The 11,361-nt window shown below is 49.3% G+C and overlaps 1 long non-coding RNA gene across 2 annotated transcripts; it reads left to right on the top strand.

The window, feature by feature from the left end:
• Positions 1 to 216: 216 nt before the first annotated feature.
• On the top strand, positions 217 to 5,919 carry LOC132343384 (uncharacterized). Of its 2 annotated transcripts, none has more exons than XR_009492217.1 (3): positions 217 to 1,544; positions 3,668 to 3,962; positions 5,128 to 5,919. It is a non-coding gene; the product is annotated as an uncharacterized lncRNA (long non-coding RNA). The 2 variants fall into 2 exon arrangements; XR_009492216.1 differs by having other exon boundaries at positions 3,668 to 3,972.
• Positions 5,920 to 11,361: the final 5,442 nt, after the last annotated feature.

The raw sequence follows: 11,361 nt of genomic DNA, 5'->3' as shown, positions 1-11,361 counted from the left end.
ATCTGCAGTTCCTCTGTCGTTGAGTCCATCAAGTCCAGTGAGCCTGGCCATGTTATTTGGCCCCTCTGAGGCCTGGTTTCTGGGCTGCAGAGTGAGGGTGTGGCAGCACCTCCTTCCTGGGGTGCTGAGAGGAGACATCATAATGGATTGACCACCTTGGGCGTGTCCTACAGTCACGTGTCCATAAGTATTCACTACTTGGGATGGAGGAGAACAGGAAGGGAGGAGACGGATGAAAAGAGGAGGGAGAAGGGGAGGAGGGAGGGGAGGCGAGAGCCAGGTGTGGGGAGCATGGAGAGGAAACTGAGGGTGCCCTGAGCATAGAGCACCCCCTCACCCCTGCCCCGGGTGAGCCTGGGGTTGGGGCAGGGGCGGGAAGGGGCAGGTTGAGGCCAGGAGGAGACGAGAGTCCTGCAGAGCCTGAGAAGTGCCTTGATTTGGTGGATCTTCCTCCCCTCATAGGCACTCCCTGACCTGCAGCTAGCCGTGTGGATGGAAGGAAGACAGGGCTGGCTCACTGTCTGTATTTCCAGTCTATGGTTCTCAAAGATCACCTTGAAGATGAACCGTTCCCATGGCTGCACTCTGTGGCATCGAGATTTGGCTGCTTTCCAGGCAGAGTGTCCTCTGGATGCAGGCATAGCTCTGATTTTGCCACTTGAGTTGCTGTGATGCAGCCCGTGGCGGTCTGTGTCCCCTTGCCTGGCACCTCCTGGTGGTCCAGTCATCTTAATGACCTGGTGTCACTCCACCGGAGGACTCATGCCTGTTCTGAGGAGTGTGGTCTGGATCCATGTTCACTCAGCTGTTAGATGGGGCCCCTCGACCAGAGGCTGGTATGGCAGCAGTGGTCCAAGCCTCCTGGATACCCAGCTGGAAGGTCCTTGGTCCTTGCCATCGCTACATGGATCTTGAGGTTGTGGGAAGAAATGAAATGAAGGCTCTGATCTCTGGTGCACTGTTGATGTGCAACAGTTGACTTTCTGGGGAAAAAACTCCTGATTTGGAGCTTTTGCCACTTTCCATGGTGTAAATACTTCTAGCCAGTTCTAAGCTCCTCAAGGAGGCTGCTGGGCACTGAGCTGGGAAGAGACGAGTACCGTCAACTCCTGGTGTGAGTCAGATCCCCACACCACTGATGCCCCGGGGCTGGGAATACAGCTCGCCATCAGCGGTGGCCCTGAGTATCATTATCTTTGAGGATCAGACATATCCAGTTGATCTGACAAATGAAACAAGCACACACCTATTAGAGAGTCAGTCCTGAATTGGAAGGACTGATGCTAAAGCTGAAACTCCAACACTTTGGCCACCTGATGCGAAGAGCTGACTCATTTGAAAAGACCCTGATGCTGGGAAAGATTGAAGGCGGGAGGAGAAGGGATCGACAGAGGATGAGAAGGTTGGATGGTATTGCTGACTCAATGGACATGAGTTTGGGTAAACTCTGGGAGTTGGTGATGGACGGGGAAGCCTGGCGTGCTGCAGTCCATGGAGTGGCAAAGAGTCAACTGAACTGAACTAAACTGATCAGAGAGCAGATGGTATGATTCTTTTTGGTTGTCACACAAAACATTAATGCATGTTATCTTATTGCATCCTTCCATAGTAGAGAGTCTTATTTTCATTCTCTAGATAAAGGAAAGGGGACCCAGTTGTCTAGGTTCCCCAGACAACAAGAAACACCAGCTCAGCCTTAAAGCATGAGGGTGATGATAAAGACGGTCAATAGTAACATTTATAGAAAACCTTCTTCGAGCATTTGTCATGTGCCAAGAGCATACAACATACTTACGAGGTAGGCTGATGATGAAGATGCTTTGCCCCAAATACAGATGATGAAACAGAAGCTCAGAGAGGTTAAGGAATTCACCCTAGGTCACACAGCTTGGAAGTGGTGGAGCTGTCACTCGAGCCCAGGTCTTTCTGCTTCTAACACTCAAGTCACCTCCCTACTCTTCCACTGCTGGTCTCCTCACATGCCTTCTGCTGCCTTCTGTTGGCAAAGAATCTCTAGTTCTAGTCCTCAGGCTTTTACAAAAGCCAATCTTATTTTGGATGCCCTGCCAAGCGCACATGGAGATGGAGAAATGCCTGGTGTGGATGGTGAGCTTGAACACTGGACCAGTGTTTCAGAGTTCACGTTGCTGTCCCTGATTACAGCCTCAATGGCCTTGGGCAGGTCTTCTCACCCCTCTCACCATCTGTGGATGCTGAGACGTGGCCCATGGGAGAGGAGGGGGCGGTGAACCACAGTTCTCCCTGGAGGGGAGTCCAGCCGGCCCTCAGTTGGTCTGAGGAAAGCACCGACTGTTTGCCCCTGGAGCCACAGCCCAGCTGGTGAAGGGTGAGCGACAGAGCCTTGGGGACAGGCCAGGTTCTGATGCCTTTCCTGCTCATCCTGGGAGAAGAGAGGGTATTGCAGGGCAGCTGGTGGGTGGCCAGTGAAAGAACGTTTTGTAGCAAGATCCCCGTGCTCAGAATGACTCAGGTGGAGCAAGAAGCTGAGCGAGGTTGAAGCTGCGGGGGATGGGCTGGGGGGGTGCTCAGGGATCCAAATGCCATTCCACCCAGCTGGGTCTGTTCCAGCAGAGGTGAGAGAGGTAGGTGGATGTTTGGGGAGGGAGATTCTACAAGGAAAAGGGGAAAGAGCACAGGCCTTGGAGGAAGAGACACCTGGGTTCTTGGGGATTGTGGGCAGGTCACTTTACTATTCAGAACCTCAGTCTACCCAACTGTATAATGGGTATGATAATGTACCCTCCCAGAGGTGAGACAAAGAATCTCAAGTGCTTGGCACAGTGCTTGATATACAGCAAGCACCCAATGGATAGAGATTTCCTTCCTCTTCCTCATGGTCCACATCACGTTCCTCTTTCCAAATGGCCAGGGGGGAAGTGTTGACTTCCTGGTGCTCTTCCAGCCCCAGGGATAGGCATTGGCAGGTGGCCTCCTAGGACCTGCCTTGCTCCTCTCTGGATGCCCTTGCATTTCTGGGCTCTGGACCGAACCTCTCAGAGCTGAAAGGTGGCATTGTGTATGTGGGCTGACGCCTTTGGCCTCCCAGGGCTCTGCAGACGCTGGCTCACTGGGGCCGGGACAAAGCCCTATTATGAAGGGTGCTCACACACACAGGTCTGAAGTGCATGAACCTGCTGCCCCGGCCCGCCCCGGCCCACGGAGGGCTGGCATCGCTCTGCCCAGCCATGATTCCCACAGCACCAGGGAGGTCACCCAGGGTGGTGCTGCCCAGGGGCACCTTTGTGGGTGTGGACCCTGCGCCTGCCTTCACTGAGATGGGACCAGCTGCTCTGCACCTCTGCTGTGCTCCTGGTCACAGGCTGTGGCTCTGGTGGGAAGGAGGCGTCTGGAAGGAATGATGCCCAGATCCTGTTCAGCATCGGTGTGGGAAGCCAGGTCCCAGGTTCCCTGTAAACCGGAGTAGGTGTTACCCGGAGGATGCTGCATGTGTTGGCGGCAGAAAAGAGGACCACATTTGTTCTTTTAGTCAATCAGTGTTTGTCAACAGCCCACAATGGGCCAGGCTCTGTGGATGCACAAAAACAGGTATATACACATATACACACTCACAGAGGCAGAAACTCATGGCAGAGTTGATTGAAACCTAGGTCTGCTGATTCTCAAACTTCTTTTCTTCCCCCCGTAGATTCACATTTTTTCATCCACGGTCGTGGCTGCATAAACCAGAGGAGAAGCTGCGAAGCCAAGGCCCAGAGAAAGTACTAGCCACTGTCACACAGCAGAGTTTGGCACCCGAATAGAGTTGAGAGCCCCAGCCTGGACTCGCCAAGTCTGCCAGTTCTTGCGTCCTGAGATTTGGGTTCTTTGAGTCTGCAAAGGGCCTTGTGGTCACATGGAAGACGGGAATGGAAGGATGGTTAGTAGGTAATGAGACAGCACCTGGTCCGTCTCCTGCAGGAAGGCGGTGCGGATTCAGCCAGGTGAGGACAGGTAATTTCAACAGGGGTGAAACTGCAAAATCCATGTTGCCATTTTGACTAGTGAACTGATTTAACTCCGGGGCCTGTCTTACTGCGGACAGCTGGGCAAGGTGAGAAGGGCCCTTTGCAGGTGCCGTAATTCCCCATCCCACCGCTCTTGGGGGCAGGGAGGGACCATTACTTGAAAGAAACTTCAGCTGGAAAAGAAGTTTACCCTCCTCAGCTTTGCCTGGGGTGCATTTCTTATCTGTGAGTAATAGGTTTTTCACAATCCACCTTTTATGTTCATTTCAATAATGCACCCGGCTAAGCCAAGGTTCTCTTAAAGGAGAAGGCCCTGCTTATTTCCCAAGTGGTACAACCCAGCTAAGAGGCGCAGCAAACCTTGGGAGCCTCGTCTTCCAAGTCACCTTCTTGTCAATGAAAAATTAAACTGAGAAGGCGTATTTCTGTAACATTTAGACCAGAAAACCAAACAGAATGAAAACCTCCAAGTCCCAAAGATTTCAAAGCAAACACAGCTTTAGGGGCTTTTGAAGGGGAACGTGAAAGCTCCAGATGGTAAATATACTGTATGTCTTGCAAGCCACACCTGCTGGCCAGTGGTCCTGCGACAGCAGGTCACTGTGCCGGGCTGGTGTGAGGGACCCTTCTTCCTGCCGGGGCAGGCCACAGCACCGATCTGTCTTTTGCATTCGTGAACCGTGAGTGTCTGTCTACATCCTCGTTCACATGGGTGGGACATTTCCTAATCCTCTGCACAAGCTTAAAGTACCCGTCAAGCAAGGTGGAATTAACCTCTGTTTAGGCACTCTACGAGGGCTTCCCAGCCCTATGAAAGTTTGCTTCTTTCCCTTTCACAGGGCCTCCCTGGTGGCTCAGTGGTAAAGAATCTGCCTGCCAATGCAGGAGACGTGGGTTTGATCCCTGGATCAGGAACAGCCCCTGGAGAAGGGCATGGCAACCCACTTCAGTATTCTTGACTAAGAAATGCTATGGACAGAGGAACCTGGTGGGATACAGTCCATGAGGTCACAAAGAATTGGACACAACTGAGAGATTAAACAACAACAAGGCACTCTACAGCCATTCTGTATAAATGGTTGCAATTCGTTAACGAGGGGTGGTTATTTATTTATTCATGTTTTTGCTTATCTATTTCTAGGTGTATAGACAACAAATGCTCAGAGAGGCCAAGCGATGGCTCAAGGTCACACAGCAGGTATGGAATGGAGCCAGGACATAAACCTGCTTCTAAAGCCCTTCCATCTTCTGTACCATGGCCAGTCATCATGCCCAAGAAAGTCTCAAAATAAGTCCCATTCCATCACATCGATTCCTCCTCTCTCTGTCTTCCCATGGCAGAGTTGGGTGCTGCTTTTTACCACACTCATCAACTTTTAATGTATTGATTTTTTAAAATATCTATAGTTGTGCGTCAAAGGGTGGAGCCGAATGAGGGTGCCTAGTGGGTGTCCGAAGGTTAATTTCCAGCTTGTTAATAAACAAACTCCCGGGACTCACACAGAACATTTTTTAGCGACTTGCGGTTTTGGTAAGTGACAGTTTTGCAAATTGCGGGTAAAGAACGTAAATGTCTAATTAAATCCCGAAGATGTACAGGAGTTTGAAACCCGTGATTGATGTTCACGGAGGTGCGGGTCCCTGACGGAGGCTGCCTGACAGAGACTGCAAAGCCCGCTCGGCGACTGATGTCTTGTTGTGATCCGGGTTGTCATTTTTTCATTACTGATTAAAATTAAAAATCTGCTTGGCAAATCCATTGTAAAAATTCCCTTCATGAGCATCGACGGGTACAAATTATTTTGTCAATCGTCTGGCAATCAAAACGGGGCTGGAGACGGTTTTCTAGCCCACACTCCTTTTTTATTCCCCTTGCGCTCACGCCAGTGACTTTTCACAACAAAGTTTTCAAAAGCGAAGGTAACCGTCTTGGCAGTGCTTAAAAAAACGGAAGATTCATCTCTAGTTTTTTAATGAAATGTTCTGTTTGTGTGTGCCCCTCCCCCTGCCAAGAGTGGAGGGGCAGGCACTCGGTGGGAGAGTCAGTCTGTGCTCTGTAATTGCCTAATGCCTTGTAATGACAGGTGGATAATAGTAATAAAAGCCTTTATTAGGATAGAAATCCGTTTTGAGAATGGAAGCGTAAATTGTCTAAAACGGCGAGGCAGAAAAGGAACCTTGCCAACCTGCAAGCCAAATGGAAAATATTTACAGCGACTCCATTGAGATGGTTTTTGATTTGCGCCCACATGTCACTGGAGGATGAGGGAGGAACAGGAGACGTGCCGGTGGCCTGGGGCTGTGCACAGAGCGCTGAGTGGGGACACCCGGATTCGAGGCCTGGCCGGGTGCTGTGTGACTTTGGGAAGGTCAACTCCCTCCCTGGGCCACATTTCCTCTTTTGTAAGACGAAGTAGTTGGATCACTCACCTGGTGCTGGCATCCTCTCCAATGCACACTCTGCCATCAAGTTTATTCATCTGAAGTCTGGAGTCGGCTAAGCATTTAAAGATACCCAGGATTCATTTCTGAAGGCAGAATGTGGTTCTGGGGAGACAGCATCCCCGAGTTTGTAACTAGAAGCTCTGGGATGGATCCTGATCTGCCACCTCATCTTGACAATTTACTCTTGTCTTTGAGTCTCAGCAGGAGATCCAACCAGTCAACCCTAAAGGAAATCAACCCTGAATATTCATTGGAAGGACTGATGCTGAAGCTCCAATAGTTTGGCCACCTGATACAAAGAACCAACTCATTGGAAAAACCCTGATGCTAGGAAAGATTGAAGGCAGGAGGAGAAGGGGGTGGCAGAGGATGAGACAGTTTGATGGCATCACTGACTCAGTGGACATGAGTTTGAGCAAGCTCCGTGAAATGCTGAAGGACAGGGAAGCCTGGCAGGCTGCAGTCCATGGGGTGGCAAAGAATCAGACACGACTGAGTGACCAAACAATGACACACTCCTGATCTGACCAGGCTTCCCAGGCGGTGCAAGTGGTAAAGAACCCACCTGCCAATGCAGCAGATGAAAGAGATGAGGGTGTGATCCCTGGATTGGGAAGATCCTCTGGAAAAGGGCATGGCAACCCACTCCGTATTCTTGACTGGAGAATCCCGTGGACAGAGGAGCCTAGCGGGCTATGGTTCATAGGGTCGCAAAGAGTCAGACATGACTGAAGTGACTTGGCACGCATGCACGCACACCTGATGTGACTAAGTGGTTAAGCTAGCATCCATGGAGATCCAGTGCATGCCTGCCACATGGTAATCACTGAATCTATGAATTTAAAGAAATTCACAGCAAGTGTACAAAGAGATCTTTGAAGGCTTCTGAGAAAGAGAATGACTCCTTGGACGTGTGTCGCCCGGGCCTCTAAACCCTGGGAGATTCTGATCACCAGTCACCACGTGTGGATTTTTTCTCCCCAGCAAGCAATTCTCCCGACACTAGCTAGGTGTCCCACAGTTTAACTCAGTTCTGGTGTTACCCACTCGGAGACAGAGTTAGATCCTACAGGTTAAAGGCTCTGTCCCGAAAGACCGCCCCCCACCTCCACTTCAGACAGCAATCACAAGTCTAGGTGGTCACCTGTGCTTCTGACTGGCGATTCTTGGAGGTTTTGGTGAACCCCCCCAGCCCACCCCACCACCAAGCCCTCCTCTACCCGCCCCCCTGCAGCCGCTTCACTACCAGCTCAACGGATTTGCTACAGCGGAAAACAGAGCTAGTGAAACGTTTTACTTACTATATCACCAGTTCATTAGAAAGAGCTGTAACTCAGGAACCGCCCGATGGAAGAGACGCACAGGGCAAGGGGTGCAGGAAGAGATGTGGCAATTCCGTGCCCTCTATAAGGCCGCCCCTCCCCTAATGAATCTCCAGTTGTTCACGCACCTCCAGCCCTCCCTGAGGTCAGGCGGGCGGAACTGAAACCCCCAGCCCTCCAATCACAGGGCTGGTTCCCCTGGCAACCCTCAGGTGCTTTCCAAAAGTCATGTCTTTCCCATAAACTCAGGTGAAGTTGAAAAGGTTTGTTGTGAGCATCAAGACACCTTTATCGTTCTTATCACTTAGGAAATACTGAGGGTTTTAGGACCTCGATGCCGGAAGCAGGGAGAAAGACCTGTTATGTGTTTCTTGTTTCAAATCACCGTATCACACCTCCCACCAGCTCCCATAGGCAGCTCCAACCTGCTGGTGGGCCGCTTGCATCATACTCAGTGGATTTGGGGGCACTGTTCTTGGCTGTAGGTGTTGGGAGCGCAAGAATTGATCTCATCCATTTCTGGGTCCTCAGATTCCTGCCTAGGGCTTTGTCCCAAATAGATGCTTCGTACCCGACTTGGAATAAGGACTGAATGCTTGATCGAGGACACTGACAGGGAACATAGAAACAGAGATGTCCCCCAACGAGAAAAGGCTAATCACGAGAAGATGTGAAACCAGTGCGTGGTTCTGGGTACCCGGCTGTATCCAGCTTCATCCTTATTGGCATCTCATTCCACTAACATGATGTCTGTATCCCAGGGTGGGATGCCATGCTCTCTGTGGTTCTTAGATACTCACGGGAATGAAGCTGCAAGAGGCACCTTTTGGAACTATAACTTAGACTTAATTAAAAAATACTTCATTCTGTTTGAGGTTGTTTGTTTACAATTTATGCACTTCATTTTTCCCTTCCTTGCTTCTAAAACCCTAAAGGTTTCCATTCTTCCAGGGAAGGCAAAAGCAGAATCTATTTTTGAAAGACTGAGATCCCAGGGTCATCTTTAATGGAAAACAATGTGCCTTCTCTCTTTTTATAGACCTGTCTGCTTATTAAGTACCTTGAACAAATCACAGGACAGAGAAAGAATTTGTAAACAATTGAAATCAGGAGGTTCAGAATTCCAAATCTCCATGCTTTTACAACTGAACTGCAATATTTATGTCTCTTCACACATCTTTGGCATGTGAGCCTCACACAGAGAATGGGATATTATAAAATGCAAATAAATCCACATTTTCCTCCCTCCATAACACAGCAGGAACAGGGCTGTTGGGAATAAAGGCCATGGCTATGTGAATGGTTAAAAAAAAAAAAAAGCACTTTAACGATTGGGCAATTTTCTATTTTGGAAAATGGTTCATTCCATTTTATAGGATGATTTCCCCAAACCTATATTTTGTGGATATTCTGCTATTGTGCCAACCCGCAGCTGGAGAGATGAGTGTGTGTTTTCCACGCCCCTAAAACGGGAGCTCAGGCAAGCGTTCCTGGATGCTGGTGAGAAGCCTGAATCCAGGAGTCCTGGGGCACCGGGTCCACTCCTGTTCGCGTCTCAGCAGGGCTGATGCAGGCAGGACATTTGGGGAGTGTTGTCTGAGACTCCACTGTCCATTTGCATGTCCACCCACTTACCTTATGGACTCATGATTGTTGGACCGAGTTTAATTAAATTATTTTTCTCCCCACACTCACAGAGGATCTTGTATTACACGCAGGCAGTGGGAGTGCAGAAATTAATCAGACACAGTCTTTGCCCTCGAGAAACACCCCAAACTAATTGCAGAGACAAACAGGCAGAGTAGGAGGGAAGGGCTGGATGGGGAAATCTGACAACAGGAGGGGTCACCTGTAAATTCCATTGGGGTGGAGGAAACTATCAATCGGCAGTAGTTCTAATTGATGTGAACTGCCTGAACTGATGCTGTGGTCATCTGACAACCTTCTACCACACTTCCATCCTGTCAGTGGCATCCATTACTAATTGATCACAGCACACTTTCTGTTTCAGCCAGGGGTAACCATCGCTGATCCATTGAAATTGGCCCTAGAGGTTAAAGTCTGGGTGTTAGTTGAGGTCTGGTGGTTGGAGAGAGCTATGAGTTAGGACTCAGGAGACAGGGTTGCTGCTGGTTCTCTGTATAATACAGGCAAGAATATTAAATAAGGGAATGATGGAGGATCTTTAAAGTTTTTCCAGCTCTGACATGTTCAGTTCAGTTCAGTTCAGTTCAGTCGCTCAGTTGTGTCCGACTCTATGCGATCCCATGAATCTCAGCACGCCAGGCCTCCCTGTCCATCACCAACTCCTGGAGTTCACTCAGACTCACGTCCATCGAGTCAGTGATGCCATCCAGCCATCTCATCCTCTGTCATCCCCTTCTCCTCCTGCCCCAAATCCCTCCCAGCATCAGGATCTTTTCCAATGAGTCAACTCTTCACATGAGGTGGCCAAAGTACTGGAGTTTCAGCTTTAGCATCAGTCCTTCCAAAGAAATCCCAGGGCTGATCTCCTTCAGAATGGACTGGTTGGATCTCCTTGCAGTCCAAGGGACTCTCAAGAGTCTTCTCCAACACCACAGTTCAAAAGCATCAATTCTTCGGTGCTCAGCTTTCTTCACAGTCCAACTCTCACATCCATACATGACCACAGGAAAAACCATAGCCTTGACTAGACGGACCTTTGTTGGCCAAGTAATGTCTCTGCTTTTGAATATGCTATCTAGGTTGGTCATAACTTTCCTTCCAAGGAGTAAGCGTCTTTTAATTTCATGGCTGCAGTCAACATCTGCAGTGATTTTGGAGCCCCCCAAAATAAAGTCTGACACTGTTTCCACTGTTTCCTCATCTATTTCCCATGAAGTGATGGGACCGGATGCCATGATCTTCGTTTTCTGAATGTTAAGCTTTAAGCCAACTTTTTCACTCTCCACTTTCACTTTCATCAAGAGGCTTTTTAGTTCCTCTTCACTTTCTGCCATAAGGCTGGTGTCATCTGCATATCTGAGGTTATTGATATTTCTCTCGGCAATCTTGATTCCAGCTTGTGCTTCTTCCAGCCCAGTGTTTCTCATGATGTACTCTGCATATAAGTTAAATAAGCAGGGTGACAATATACAGCCTTGACGTGTTAGTCTCAGGTATATTACTGAGGACATATTTCTGTCGATACACACTGATTGGGCACCTACTGTGTGCTGGAAATCGCATTGAGCTGTGAGGAGTAAAAGACGCTGTCATTAGGAGGAGACAGGCATGTACATGGCCAATCCCAGTATCTTTTGAGAGTGAATGAAAAATAATAGCAGCTTGGTGAAGGGCTCTGGGAGATAGGAGAGGAAAAGATGAATTGTGGGGAAGATTGAGACAGCTTCCTGGAGGAGGTGACGTGTAACCTCGGTCTTGATGGACGAAAAGGAATCCGATAAGCAGAGAGGGTTTGATTTGCCATGAAAGCGAGGAGATTCCTATTCGTTGCTCTCTCTGTCTTTATTTCCTGATCTTCAAAGAGGGACCATGACCACCATCACCTCTCTTCAGGATCGAGCAAGACCGTGGCTGGGCAGTGTGCCTTGGCACGTGCTCTATAATGATTCACAGAAATGTCC

The sequence above is a fragment of the Bos taurus genome, chromosome 21 (genome assembly GCF_002263795.3).
Source record: "Bos taurus isolate L1 Dominette 01449 registration number 42190680 breed Hereford chromosome 21, ARS-UCD2.0, whole genome shotgun sequence".
Lineage (NCBI taxonomy): Eukaryota > Metazoa > Chordata > Mammalia > Artiodactyla > Bovidae > Bos > Bos taurus.
The sequence above is the reverse complement of the archived record's forward strand: the minus strand, read 5'-3'. Positions and strand labels throughout refer to the sequence as shown.